Source organism: Trachurus japonicus, chromosome 8 (assembly GCF_045865225.1).
Source record: "Trachurus japonicus isolate A0001 chromosome 8, Traja_1.0".
NCBI lineage: Eukaryota > Metazoa > Chordata > Actinopteri > Carangiformes > Carangidae > Trachurus > Trachurus japonicus.
Window position 1 is genome coordinate 6,535,115 of NC_140914.1, and position 14,360 is coordinate 6,549,474.

Consider the following 14,360-nt stretch of genomic DNA (forward strand, 5'->3'; position numbering starts at 1 on the left):
CCTTCCACATGCGTGTCACTTATTGCCTCTCTTGGCTGAAAAACAACTTTGCAAGATCAGGGCCGGCATCGTATATGATATATAACGTTGTCTACCACTCTGTTGATTGATTTCTCACCGGCTTCGTTGTAAACAAATGCACATGGCCGGGAGCAGGGTTAGCAACACAGCGGGAAAGCGAGCGAACTTACATAGTTCCTCTTTAAAGGGACAGTATGGGACTTTATTGGCTTTTTATTGACAAAAATCAAATATCGCTTTCATAAATACGTATTTCACTGAAGTGGAATCGCGCCCGCATACAAACGAGCGCTTTCTCGTACCTTAGAATGAGATGTTACAAGTCGTTACAAACATACAGGGGGGGTTCACCGAACCTTCTCTGCCATGTTGAATCGCCATGTTTTACGTTCAGTGTCACCGTGGCCGTCAGTAACCACAAACTCGGGCCGCCGGAGCTTCTCGGCTCGGGGAGAAAGTTTTCCAGACAGCGCCTGTTAAAACTGTCACCACCGTGTAGCTAGTGTGAGGAAGGACGGAGGCACTGGTGTTGCCTTCAGGTGCAGTCAGAAACCTGAATGACGCCGTGAGTGACGCCGTCGGCAAACCGACTGGATGTTATTTTACTCGACGAGAGAAAGCCGGTAAAACGTGGGTCAGGAAAACAATACGACATCGCCATGACAACATATTGTCACGCCTGTATTGTTTTGCCTCGTGCTGGCGGACCGTTTGTTTACATAGAGGCTTGTTTATCCTGATACATGCAGCGTGTGTTGTTTTTCTGACTTCTGCCCGAGTTTACGTAAACGCAACAGCAAGAATACGTGCCGACATGCAACCGCACCGCTAGATGGGGGTAAATGTCACATATTGTCCCTTTAAATTCTTCATTTTTTTGCACATTTAAAGATTTACTATTACTACTACTTCGACATTTCTGCTTTTATTTAATGTCAATGCGTTAATTAGGGCGAACCAGATTCCTATAAAACCAAAATGCTACAAGCTAAGTTGTCTGCAAACGTTTGCATGCCCCAACACACTGACTTCCAGTGGCATTGACATTGGTTTTGCACATGCATGATGATGATGATGGTGACAATGATCCCTCCTCCTCATTAAAACAAGTCTAAAATCTCTGACCTCTGACTCTGGAGGGCTGTGACACAGGAAGATGAAATTACCTCCTCCTACACTCCTCTCTTTGCGTCCTCTCCCTCCCCCTCTCTCCCCCTTCTCACCTCCAACTGCCGTCAAACCCTCATTTACAGCCTGCGAAAAGAAAAACTGCTGCTATTATGTCATTATATTCCAGCCACAGCAATAAAAGCCTGTGGAGGAAAAATGAAGAGCGATAAGAGCGGAGGAGAGAACAGAAGACGGAGAAAAAGAACAGTCCATCAGTCTATTGTTGTGAAATTGTTCTTTTTTTTTCCTGTGTCGGGACAAAAGGGAAATCAATAGATCAATAGATGTGGAGCTGAAGACTCTCTCATATCGTTACTGCTGCTGCTGCTGCTGTGTCATCATCTCTCTCTCTGTCGTTGTGATTTCTGAAAGTGCTGGTGCATGGCTGTGTTGTTATGTATGTGTGTATTAATACTCAAAACTCAAAAAAGACACACAAACACCTATACAATCCCACCTCTGCAGCAGCTGGACCGGATCACTCCTTCATTCAAGAGTAAAACTGCCTGTCACTACACACTGTTAAACATTAGTTAATCCTTATTAAATATTCATCATTCGTTAATCATTCTTCCCACAGTGGTACCAATTAGTCTGTCCTTTACAAACATAGTTTAAAAAAAAAAAAGTTTGACTCTGTATTAATAAGCTCATTTATAATGTGCTTAATTTCATCAAGGACAAACCAGTTAAAGGAGATGTCAGTGGTTTATGAGATCATTTATTCAGTGTCAGTAAATGATAAATAAACTATTTAGATGAACATTAATGCTGCACTTATATACATAAGGATTTCATGGTCTGTGAGTAAGTTAGAAGATATTTTATAAACACTTATTTATAATTTAATTCATAATTAAGTCAGGCAGTTACTTTATTAAACTGCCTTGGTTTTCAAATATAGATAATTCAACATGTTGCCTAATAATAATTCAAAAAAAATGTTGTGAAATCATTTGGCATTGCACTCTAGAAAAACCATTAAAGTATTGATAACTATTGATTTATTCACTTCGATCACCACCAAGATGGTAACTAACTACTCCTCATGGGGTCCACTTAAGTAAGAATAAGATAAAGAAGACAAGAAAATAATGATAAATACAAACAGAAGAAAAACTACTAAGAACAATAATGTGCGTCTCAAGCCATTAAAACATTTAATGGAGCTCAAAAACAATAAAAACTGAATCTACAGCGACCGAGGAGGGAAAAAAACGAATAAAAAGAAGTTAAAAATGAAAGTGTGTAGCCTAATGGTAGAGTATAAAAGTAGATTGGTGTAATATAGTGTTTTATTATAGTTATATAATAAAAAAAAATCCTCCAACATTTTAAAAAAACTTTGTCTCAACTTTGTGTTTCAGTATCGAGTCTCGGCCGGCCTCTCGTGGTTTCTTTTTCCTACCCAGAATTCACAGCTCCGATCTCCAGGGAGACGGTCGTGAGGACACAGGAAGTGGGTACAGTATATGAAGCTACAGAACCAGATGTTTGCACCACTGGCACTTTACAGTCGCAAATAATAAAAACCCACAACGCCTCCAGTTGCACTGGGAGCTTCTCCCCAGGTGCTTTTTCACTTTTATATATTTATTTTTTCTCTTTGTGGTTGGTGTTTCAACAACAATCAAACCCAACGACGCTTCGATATTCTGCAGGAGACGGTTCAGGTCAGTTTCTTAAAATGACCTGTGCTGCGTAAAAACAACACCTTGGCCCCTGAGTTCACTCTAGCAATAAATTATTAAAAAGGCAACTTAACACCAGACTCAAAATAAAGTAAAGTTAACAACAGAGAGTTTATGAAGGAAGAGAAGTAGTAAAGACTTTAAGTCGCCCTATAGTGAATTGTTTGCATGAGAATCTGCACATCTGCACCATCGTCCAATCAGAAACAATCAACCATGTAAACCAGAAGTTACTAACTGACACACAAACTACTGTAAATTTAGACATTTCTTATGTCAATGTATTGTTTTTCTCATTTTGTTGGTAAACATGGAGAAATGTGGAGAACTATTCAGATCTGATAGATATGGAACATAAAGTCATGCTAATCTCACTGGTGTTATTAACGCCATGAGGAGACATCAACATACAGTACTTGTGGTGTGTTTAGGGACTGCTACCTGACACTGGGCTTCATAACACTTTATCTAGAGGACGACCGACAAGTGTTTGTTTTGGTCTAGGATACTGGTTAGATTGACATCACAATGACCAGTTATTTGAAAGTGTCGCTATTGCTACTTAGACGATGTTAGCATTAGCAGCAGAAGCCGGTAACAAAACGTCAAGTGTAGTCTAGCTACATAAATGTACAGAGCTGAAACATTTTCATCGTTCAACTTGCCAACAGTTTACTGCTAGCAAACTTGTTCATCAGTTGTTTGATGTAATAGGTCAACTGTAGGCTATTGATGGGCTGAAACAGGGTGTGGGCTGCAGTGCTGAGGATTTCTGATTGGTTGAGTGGGCCTAGTTGCTGTATTTTATTCTACCCGACGTCTTTAAAGCTGACCGTTCTGTTTTGATTGGAAACTCTTATTTCATCCTAGTTTAAGACGGACAACCAGAAGAAAGTGTAAGACAGAGACATTGCAACAGGGCAGGAAACCCGGGCAATTCCCTGCCACCCCAAGCTGGAAGACGGCTAAAGACACAGAACTGTGCTTAGTATTCACAATGCTCCAGTAGCCTATGCACTGCAGAAGGTACTGTTAATTTCTCCCAATAGCAACAGACCAGTAGAATAATGCATTTGTTGTTAAATGTTAACATTGATACCAACATCAATTCTGCTGTCAGTAGACTAGCTTATTCTGTCCAAACTGTTACTAATTTGTATTTGGAGGAGGAAGATGTTACATATTGGAGGGGACGAGGGGGCTCTTGCCCGGGGCATCCAGAGTGTCTAGAAACACCCCTGGGATGACAGAAGGACGGACGACGAGGTGAAGTCCTTGCTCAGAAGCTTTCATCTTCTTCTGACTTGGATTTGAGGTGGAGGACATTTTCATCTCTTCTTCACCAGCCGGATTTCTATCTTTTTCTTCTTCTGGCATCTTCCCTTTAAACTGCAGTGAAGCTGCAGACAACATTGTGGCAAAGTAACCTTTTCACTTCCTAAAGAAAATCTAAAACTTAAAGTTAAATTCACCAAATGGACACGATCTATAACTCCACTTATCTTCTCTCCCATTCAGCGCCGACTGGAACATCTCTCCGTCTTTCACTCTCAGAGATAAATAATTCTGTAAATAACACACTTTATTCTAGAAACACAAAGTTTCTTCTTCTTCCTCCTCTGTTTCCAGGATACGAACTCCAGCTGCCTCAACTTTAATAATTACTTTAACTTCATCATCATCATCGTCAACATCATCATCATCGTCGTCACCGGCGCCCCCTGTGTGCGTGTGTGCTGTAACCACAGTCAGTCGGATAAAACTCTCTGTTTCACATGTATACAAGCACCAGGTTAGAGAAAAACAGCTCACACACTTAAACACACACACACACACACACACACACACACACACACACACACACACAAGTAATTAAGTCTGAAAATCTGAAATTAAATCACAAACAGAGGCTAATTTCCATGGCAATGGCACGGTTCACACATCTCTCCTCATAACTGGTCGTTTAGAGTGAGACTGTTATTGTCTTAGAAAAAGAAGTAATCAGAGCGAAAGAGATAAAGACTGAATCACAGTGGAGGAAAAAGAGGGAGGATGAAGGGATGAGAGAAAGAGAGGGGGGGGGTGTATACATCTATAAACTGCTTAATTTTACATGCTGTTTTAACAGGAAATACATTTTTAAACACTTTATTTTCTGTCAGACACACTGAGACGGGCACCCGAAGACAAACCATTCCCCCGTTCCCCCTTTTCCCTGCTCTGACTTTTTTATATTCTCAGATTTAGATTCACAATAATCACCTGTTTCCACACTATCCTCCCATCTCTGTCGTTTTTCTTCCTCCTCCTCAGACGATTCATCATCTTCGCACATGAAGATGTCACAACACTGCAAATATTGAAAGATGAGCGCCATCAATCAACAGTGTGGCAGTCTAGCTTTTTCTATTTGAATTCATCTTCCTGCTTTGTTTCCAACAACAACAACAATCATAAAAAAAAGAAATCTTTGATCTAAAAAAAAAAAAAAAATTATGAAGAAAAATGGCGCTTGTGCTGCATGACAGTGATGACTGTTGGCATCTATTGGGAAAATCAAGTGAAAAGCCAGTTTGGCCGACTGTGTTAAGTATTATTTAACAAACAGCCCCGACCTGAACAAGGAAACCACACAGGGAGAAAATGACTTGTGGTAAATGGGACGCAGCAGCAGAGTGGGGGAAATAAACCACAGAGTTAAAAAATCATGAATATTTCCATCAGCCAACCAGCTGCGTTCCCGCTCGGCTCAAACACACAAAATCTCACACATCCTCGCCGCCGCCAGCGTTAGCCGAGTCAACAAACCTAAAACGTGCACGTGTTTTAGCCTCGGGAGCTCTGTCCACTGAGAAATGTGTTTACGCCTGCATGGCTGCAGTGGACAGCTCAGGGCGAGGCGAGCTAACTTTTATTTTGCTCCGCTGCAGTGCCAGACCCTGACCCCAGCCCCCCAACCCCCCGAGGGCCCCCAGGCCTGCCCGCCTGCCCTCGGGGGCCGAGGACTCATTTATAAGCCAGGATGACATTCTGGTGTTGGATGGCTCCTCGTAAGCAGCTCTGTCGGTTTCTGACTGGTTTGAAAATTTCATTAGAGAAGCTGCACCAGCTGCAGGAACGCAGAGAGGAAGAGAGGATCAGTCACTGAGGTTCAGCTCTTTACTCCACCGTCACTGTGACGAGTCCGAGGTGGAGCAAACAAAGAAGGAAGGATGTTATATACTTTATAACGCACTGTATACTGTATGTTCTTATTGTAAGAATAATGTTGCTCCTGTATACATATCACCTCATCATATCCAATGGAGAAATGAAGATATAAATTAATAACATAGGGAAAAAATTGTAGTAAAATTTTCATATGTAGGTACATGCATTACAAAAATTAGGCCTATATAATGACTTTTCATATATCTAAGATTACCATAACAACCATTTATCTATCCATCTATTGGCTTATCATAGAGGGTTAATAAAAATCTGTTGAATGTTGTTAACCTCATGTTAACAAGATATGAGATGAAGTGTTTACAAGCTGGTTAAAGCAGCACACAAAATAATAACATTTACAGGCTTTGAAATGTAAATATATTCATTATACACTATCACATCTGTGCATCCTTTGGACATATGACGCTATAAGTTTATGACAAACATAAATCAATTAATATGTTAATGTACAAGTAGCCTATTAAACATATTAATGTTTTTTTTCCATATCGTATAGCCCGTTATGTTAAAATATGGTTAATACACGATTATTTTTTATCAAAACAGCATAAAACTGTTCAAGCTCTTTTTTTTTCTTTTAATTTATTACTAATTTTGACATAATTTTTACATATGTGCTCATATTTTACATGCATACTGTTGTGATATATATTGAAATTCAGCATATGTTCATATATTACACTTGTAAATGGGGAAATAAATTATCAACAACAAAAGAATAGTTTGTAATAATCATTTGTCCTCAGAGAGCTTCAACACGTCGATTCAGAAAATACCTGCAGTGCATATTCTGTGAACATCCATTCGGTTCCAGCAGAGGAAGTAAAAAGTAAAAGTTTTAGGGGGGATGAGGGGGGGTTGGTGGTGGATGGTGTGAGGCGGGGGGTGTTAGTACTTTGTTGGATGTTGCTGTTGTAGGCAGAGCTGCTCTGGGGTGATGGGTTTGTGTGGTGTAAAGTCACTCAGCGGGGGAAGCGGTGATTTATGTGTCGTGCAGGAGCGAGGCTACACATCTTGCTGACACAACTCAGCCATCAACAGGAGTTATGTCCACCCAAAAGCACAATGCAAACTCTGAAGGTGGACCAAACCAGGACATAAAATAAGCTTTAGTTATTACCTCCCGCTCTCTCATACTCACACACACACACACACACACACACACAAAGCCTCCAGGCTGGCCCTTCTTCACTCGCTGTTTGTTCATCTGTTCCTCTTTGCCCAGCAAGAAATGCATGCATTTGCCACAGAGCATAAATAAACATGGACACACACATGCACAGTAGCACATACGCACACATGCAATGCATAACAAACAAAAGCTTATCACACGGTAAATAAGCATATTTAAACACACTCGCACAAACAAACAAACAAACAAACAGAAATGCCCTACCAGCAGTAAACCTGTGTGCAACTTGCAGGAGGAGGGAGATAGAACAATTAGTTTTTCTTATTTACCAGCAGATTTGTTTCTTGCACAATATGTTTTTCTGGTATTAATGAGCTCTATATTCTTTATCTTATCAGGGGGACACACGCTGATGGATGCAATTGTCATTCATAACAAAGTGGAGCAGAACCCAAAGAAAATAACAATGTTCCCTTTATGCATGCGAGCGCATGATAACGTGCATAAATCGGCAGTCATGGTCTCGGGGCTTCAGTCTTTCCTCTGAATTACCAGTCGTAAGTTGGAGCCAGTTTCATGCTGCAGATCGAGGCTGCACACACAACAACAAGCGACTCTGCAGCAGCCGTCCACATAACAAAGTTGCCATTCTGTTTCTTTCTCTGGCCTCAGCGTCTGAAAGCAGCCGCTGCCAACTTGGTGATATGCCATCCCCCAAAAAACTGGCAACAAAGGCTGAGCTTAGCCTGGACAGCAGCCAGTGTTACCCCCCCTCCTCTTATGAACTACACATACTCACAGAGTAATACACAGCTGTTCTTGTAAAGCCATTGCAAAGTTCAATATAATATACAGAAACAAGTGTGTGTGTGCTGTAGGTATATGCATGCAGCCACACACACAGTTAGTACTGGTGTAATGCTTTCCCTAGCCCCCCGAGCCACTTTAACCTTATCCATCACAACTGTATGGTGGTCTTTTTTCCTCGCCACTGTCTTTGTATAAAGGCAAAAATACGGTGGCCCTGAGAGCCCAACACATTGCCGCCTGAGAAAACACATGTACACACACAAACACTTTAAATTCAGAAGTTGTCTTCATCAAAGACGCGAAGTAACCCTGTATTTAAAAAAAAAAGAAAGAAAGAAAAAAACGCTCATAAGCTGTCCTTGTGACTTTAAACATTTTTGCAATATCCTAAAATAACATATTGTGATACACTGTGATTTATGACCTGAGAGAAAAATACACTTTTTCAACATCTGTTTTGTCTAATGGGAGTAAGCTTCTCAGTCTGCTCATATTTATTGGAAAATCAAACAGACAGACTGGAAAAAAAAAATACTTTATTAGTTTTTTAGTGCTGAAAAACTTCAGTCCATATTAGTTTATAATAAAAGCTTGATACTTGGCAGCTGTGTGAATACACCTTCACCAGAGCCATAATCAATCTGTAATGAAACTGTCCAGCAGCAGATACCCGATATCAATGCGTCATTATGCAGATGATGATGTGTTATATTTTAGTAGTTGCTTTTCATTTCGTAGGGGAATATTTCTACTCCTACCCCTTACCACAGGTGTTGGGGGTATGAACTGGGAGAAAAGGGATTGGGCCTAGGTCTTAAAGGGATAGTTCAACAAATGAGCAAATTGGCCCATTGCCATATAGTCATAGCAGTGCACATTCACCACACTATGAGATAATAACAGAACGTAATGAGAAAGAGTTGTTTTAGAGGCAAATGCAGAGACTGCTTGCCATAAAACTGTCCCCAACGGGAACGCGCATCAGCAGTTTTGCATGAATTTACCTCTAAAACAACTCTTTCTCATTACGTTCTGTTATTATCTCATAGTGTGGTGAATCTGCAGGTCACAACTTGTCCACCGGAGCGTTTTGGAGTTGTTGGATTGTGTATTTGATGAGTTTGATGAAGGAAACCAAGAAATCCCATTAGCCTCCAGTGTAGCTCTGAGCAGCTCGTGGCTCTGCTCCGCCGTTCTAGAAATAGCTTGCACCGACAATTAAAGGTAACGAACCTACTGCTATGACTATAGGGATTATGGCAATGGGCCAATTTGCCAAAATGTTGAACTATCCCTTTAGAACATCCCCATTCTCCTAAAAAATCACCACTCCGTTAGGAAAATGTTTATTTTGCAGCTCACTGTATAAACACACACTAAGAGACCATCTGAGTTCCAGCTTGTAGAAGTTTTGTTGTGGACCTTTTTGCAGGTACGGCCGCGGCATCACAGCGTCCTCAGTAACAGGTCGGGACAACGTTAGTGACCTTTCATAACGCAGAGCCAGGCGGAGCAAGAAGCGGGAGGAAAAGGATGTGGGCAGTCAGCTATAAACACACTCCAGCCCTTTACATCATGTTGGAGTGTGTGTGTGTATGTGTGTGTGCTCAGGGCTACACAGGTCTGATTAAGTGCGGCTCAGTGGCTTTTTTTTCCCGTACCAGTAAACCACCCATGTCCACGTCTCCTCCCTCTCTCAAGTTGCAGCTCCGTTCTCCACTTTGCTGCTTGTTCGCGACTCACCTCCGTCAGGTAGCTGAAAACATGCCTTGGACATAAGCAACCTCATTAACATGCTGAGGCATCACCGACCACTGTTGCCATGACATCAGCGTCTCTGTGGAAACTGGTACAGGCAGGGGACCAGGGTCAGACTCATGTGTTACTATTCAAACCTTGGAGAACATGTCGAATAACTGTTGGTGCTGCGCCTCGGCCATAATTTATAATCAGCACTGTAGTTCTGTGCTGCACGTGTGTGAGATGCCTTCAGGGCACTCGTATGGTGGTGGGAAAATCCAACAGCAGCGAGAGGTGACCCGGCACCTGACTGGCTCTCTAATGTGTGTTTAATTGCCCAGACCAAGACTTGTATTGTAGCAGGGAGCTTTACCGGCCCAGTTGGAGCTGCTGGAGGAGGATTTATTTCAGCCGCAGATTTGTCAGGCTGACAAAACGTGCGCTGCAATACACAAGTGGACATGGATATTATTACCCCATAATCACCTCGACTGAGCCGGCGAGAGGCTGAGACACTTTCTCCCCCGAGAGGCGACGGATGATGAGTCTTGCCTCCTCGCTGGCATTATGTTTGGACAGTCTGGGCCGCGTCTTCTCATATCAAACATGCAGCCAGGTTGTAATTTTCTAAAGTGCTGCTCTAATGCACATGATGCACAACATCACATACAAACAGTTTTAGATTTTTAACATCAAGCCGAGCGACTGCATCAAAGACAGGTGCAGTTTAAGAGGAAATCTTGTTTTTGATTTGAATCATTTCAGTTTAAAGGGATAGTTCAACATTTTGGCAAATTGGCCCATTGCCAAGAAATCCCATTAGCCTCCGTAGCGTAGCTCTGAGCAGCTCGCAGCTCTGCTCGGCCGTTCTAAACATAGCTTGCACCAACAAATAAAGGTAACCTACTGCTATGACTATAGGGATTATGGCAATGGGCCAATTTGCCAAAATGTTGAACTATCCCTTTAAGTCGACACATGTGGTGTGATTGGTGCTGGTCCATCACTGTGTTAATGTTTTTTATCAATAAAGGTTTTTAAAATGTACAAAATCTACATCACACCATGCTTTGGTACATTGGTGTGTAACTTTATCACCACAGCAAATTTAATTATAATTCAAAATTATTTTATTGCAGTGCTCAGTTTGAAATATATCCAAATAAAATAAAGATAATAATCATATTAGAACCCCTATTATCCAAAATATGAAAATATATTGTGTCAGTAATAAACCACATATAAATAGTTAGGCTAATATTTACGATGATGGTGACACTTTGTTGGTCACTGAGTAATCGCGTTAAATAATCATTTCAATATCGATCAAAAATAATAGTGGTTAGGATATGCAATGTGCATTTTTGATTTTATATATGTATTAAAAAATACTTCCACAAACAAGACCATATAAGACATTTCTAACGCTGGTTGTAAAAACAGCTCTCATAACAGGTGAGTCTGTAACAGGTGTAGAGGTGAAATTATCTCATCTTATTGACCGAGGTGAATAATTAATACCCCCCACACACCCTCTTACCCCCGCGCCCCCTCCCTCAGCGGTTGACAGTGACGTGACCTTTATTAAGGCACCAAAACCCCCGGCTGCTGCTGCCTGGTCAAACAGCGAACAATTAAAAGGTCATCTCCCCAACGTGCCGCTGTGTAACCAGCTGCAACCAACAGACTGAGCCCAGGTGACCGAGGGCAGGAGAGGGGGATGATGGGAGTTATTGACCCACTGTGAGCAAAACAAATGATGAAGAGACAGTTTAAAATTGAAACTATTAGGAGCAAGAGGCTAAGAAACAGCCTCTTTGCCGGAGCCAGCTCTGAACTGAACTCTGCATTAGAAAAAGGGGAAGGTGGCTGGTATGTGCCATAGACTGGAGTAATAACTTATTTATTGTCTTTTATTGTGTTTTATTACATCGTCGTACTGTTGTATTTTTTTTACACATTTTGTTGTACTAAGAGCAGTACAATGACAATAAAGCTATTCTATTCTATTCTATTCTGTTAGTGCTGAAATGTCAGAGAGAAAGAAGCTGATCCCGTTTCTGTTGTATGGTACAGTACAATACAATACGATACGGTACAACACAGTATGGTAGGGTATGGCATGACACGGTACGGTATATGATATGGTACTATACAGTATGATACACTTTATTGTCCCCATGGGGAAATTTGTCTTGGACTCCCAGTGCTGCATACATTTCATATCCTGCTTCCACAGCAACACAGATACAAGCAATATAACACAAAAACATAAGAACAGAAGGTGCCAGTAACACATATTGCACTTACTGTAGAACACATAATGATAGAAAAGAAAAAGCACCACATTGCAGCCTTAAACATTTGTGTTGTTGTAAAATATTAATTGAGGTAGGCAAACTGATGAACTCATCCAAACTGATAAACGATATGAATAAAAAAAAAGACAAAAACTCTGAACTGATGCACAATAAAGATCTGGAGGGGAGCGGTGCAGCAGGAACAGGTTGATGGGTGTGAATGCCTGTTGGCCCCTCATGGCGTCCTGCCCCAGGGCGGGGAAGTCAGCTGGGATCATCTCCAGCCTCCTTCATGACCCTAAACGGATAAAGCATTATTGCTAATGGACGGATGAATGAATGTTTTCAAGCTGACAAAGTGCTTCAATTGCATCTCGCTGCTGTAGTTTTTTTTAACCAGGTAATTATCCGCTGGCAGGTGGAGCCTGTAATGTAACTGCTGCAAGCTAACGAGACCGGGAGAGAGAGCCTCCGGTGGCTCTGAGGGGATGCACTCAGGCACAGTGGGCCTCCGAGCTAAATACTAACATTAGCATACGATTATGCTCACAATGCGCTAACGCTATAACAGGCTGATGTTGAACACGTTGAATGTTAATCATGTTCACAATCGTAATTTAGCACGTCGTCAGCGTGGAAGCTTGTGCTCATAAAACCAACGTGTGATGGAGAAAATAAAACTTTGATGAAGATGATGGAGGAGTTGAATTCGAATGTATGTACTGGATTTAACTGAAATCCATCCAATAATTGTTGAGACATGAGATGAATTGAGCCTCTGACAAATGTCAAGCTCATCCTCAGAGGATCGGCACCGTTGTTAGGGTCCATCCCCCTGGCAACCACGACTGTCGTTTTGTAGATGTTGGCGCTGCAGAGAGGTTAGGAAGCAGAAGGAACCAAACCGAGAAAACGCCGTCCTACACAACACAGGGCTGTAAGCTTCACCTCGATGCATGATCCGAAAAACATGTGAATCCTGGTCTGATCGACTGAATACCAATAAATCAATAAATGTGAACTTCTTCACATCAGAATTTGTCCAGTTGGGGGTCGTCATGAAGAAGAAAAATGAATTTCTAGTTGATACCAGTATTATCGTAACAAAATACATTTTCTTAAATCTCCTTCTGTTGTTTATCAAGGGTTCAAAATTGAAAGTTCTCCACCTAAAGGAATAGTTCACCAAAAAATGAAATTCAGTCATTAGTGACTCACCCTCATGCCAATGAATACTCCGGAGAATACTCTCACATTCACACAATGCACGCGGACGTGGCCAGACTTGCCTCAATGACGTTGTTTCAAGTAAACTGTGGACTATATCCCTTCAGGACACTTGGATTGCCGCGGACGAGCGGTGTGGAGGAATATTTCAAGGTTTTTGTGTAGTTTTATGGACCTGTTTGTGTTGGGCACAATGCACACGTGCATCGCCTGAACGTGAGAGCGCGCACCAGGCAAATTCAATACAGGACTGTTTAGGTTGTAAAAATGTCCTAAATGACATTGTTTCCAGTAAACTCTGGACTATATCCCTTCAGGACACTTGGATTGTAGTGGACAAGCAGAATGGAGGAATATTAAATGGTTTTTGTGTAATTTTATGGACGTTTTTTGTCGGGCCCTATTATTCTCATATAAAGTTTCCATTGGACTACAAACCGGCCTCCGGTGTCAGTCAGTCACTTTGAGGAATGAAAAACTACTCCGGAGTATTCATCAGCATGAGGATGAGTCACTAATGACTGCATTTCATTTTTTGGTGAACTATTCCTTTAACTTGTCATTTGGATCCATTTCCTTATTTCTATTTATCTTCTTTTTTTTGGGGGGGGGGGGGGCTCTGAAGTTAATTCAACATTTCAGTCCTGCTTGTTTAGTTTTGGTGGTTAGAAAAAGGAGGATGTGTAATTAATAAAGCTTGGTGTATGTCGGACCTTCTCCTTTGTGTCTTCTCCTGACCTCCATGATGTTTTCTCTTGAGTTTCAGAAAGAAGATTATTTTGACTAGTGGAGTCACATTTTTTGGATATTTTCACCAAATTTCCTGCCAATTCTTCCAAGAGTTGTTGAGGGTTTTTCAAGGTCGACCTCATGGTGGCGGTAGAGGACAGGTCAGAGGACAACCAAGGGTCAACAGGATTCATCCTCTGAATCATGAAAATTCAGAAAAAACAATCATCAAAATCCACACTGCTACTAGTACTCTGGACATTTCAGATATTTCACACACTTGTGGTGTAAAAGCTAATAACTAACTAG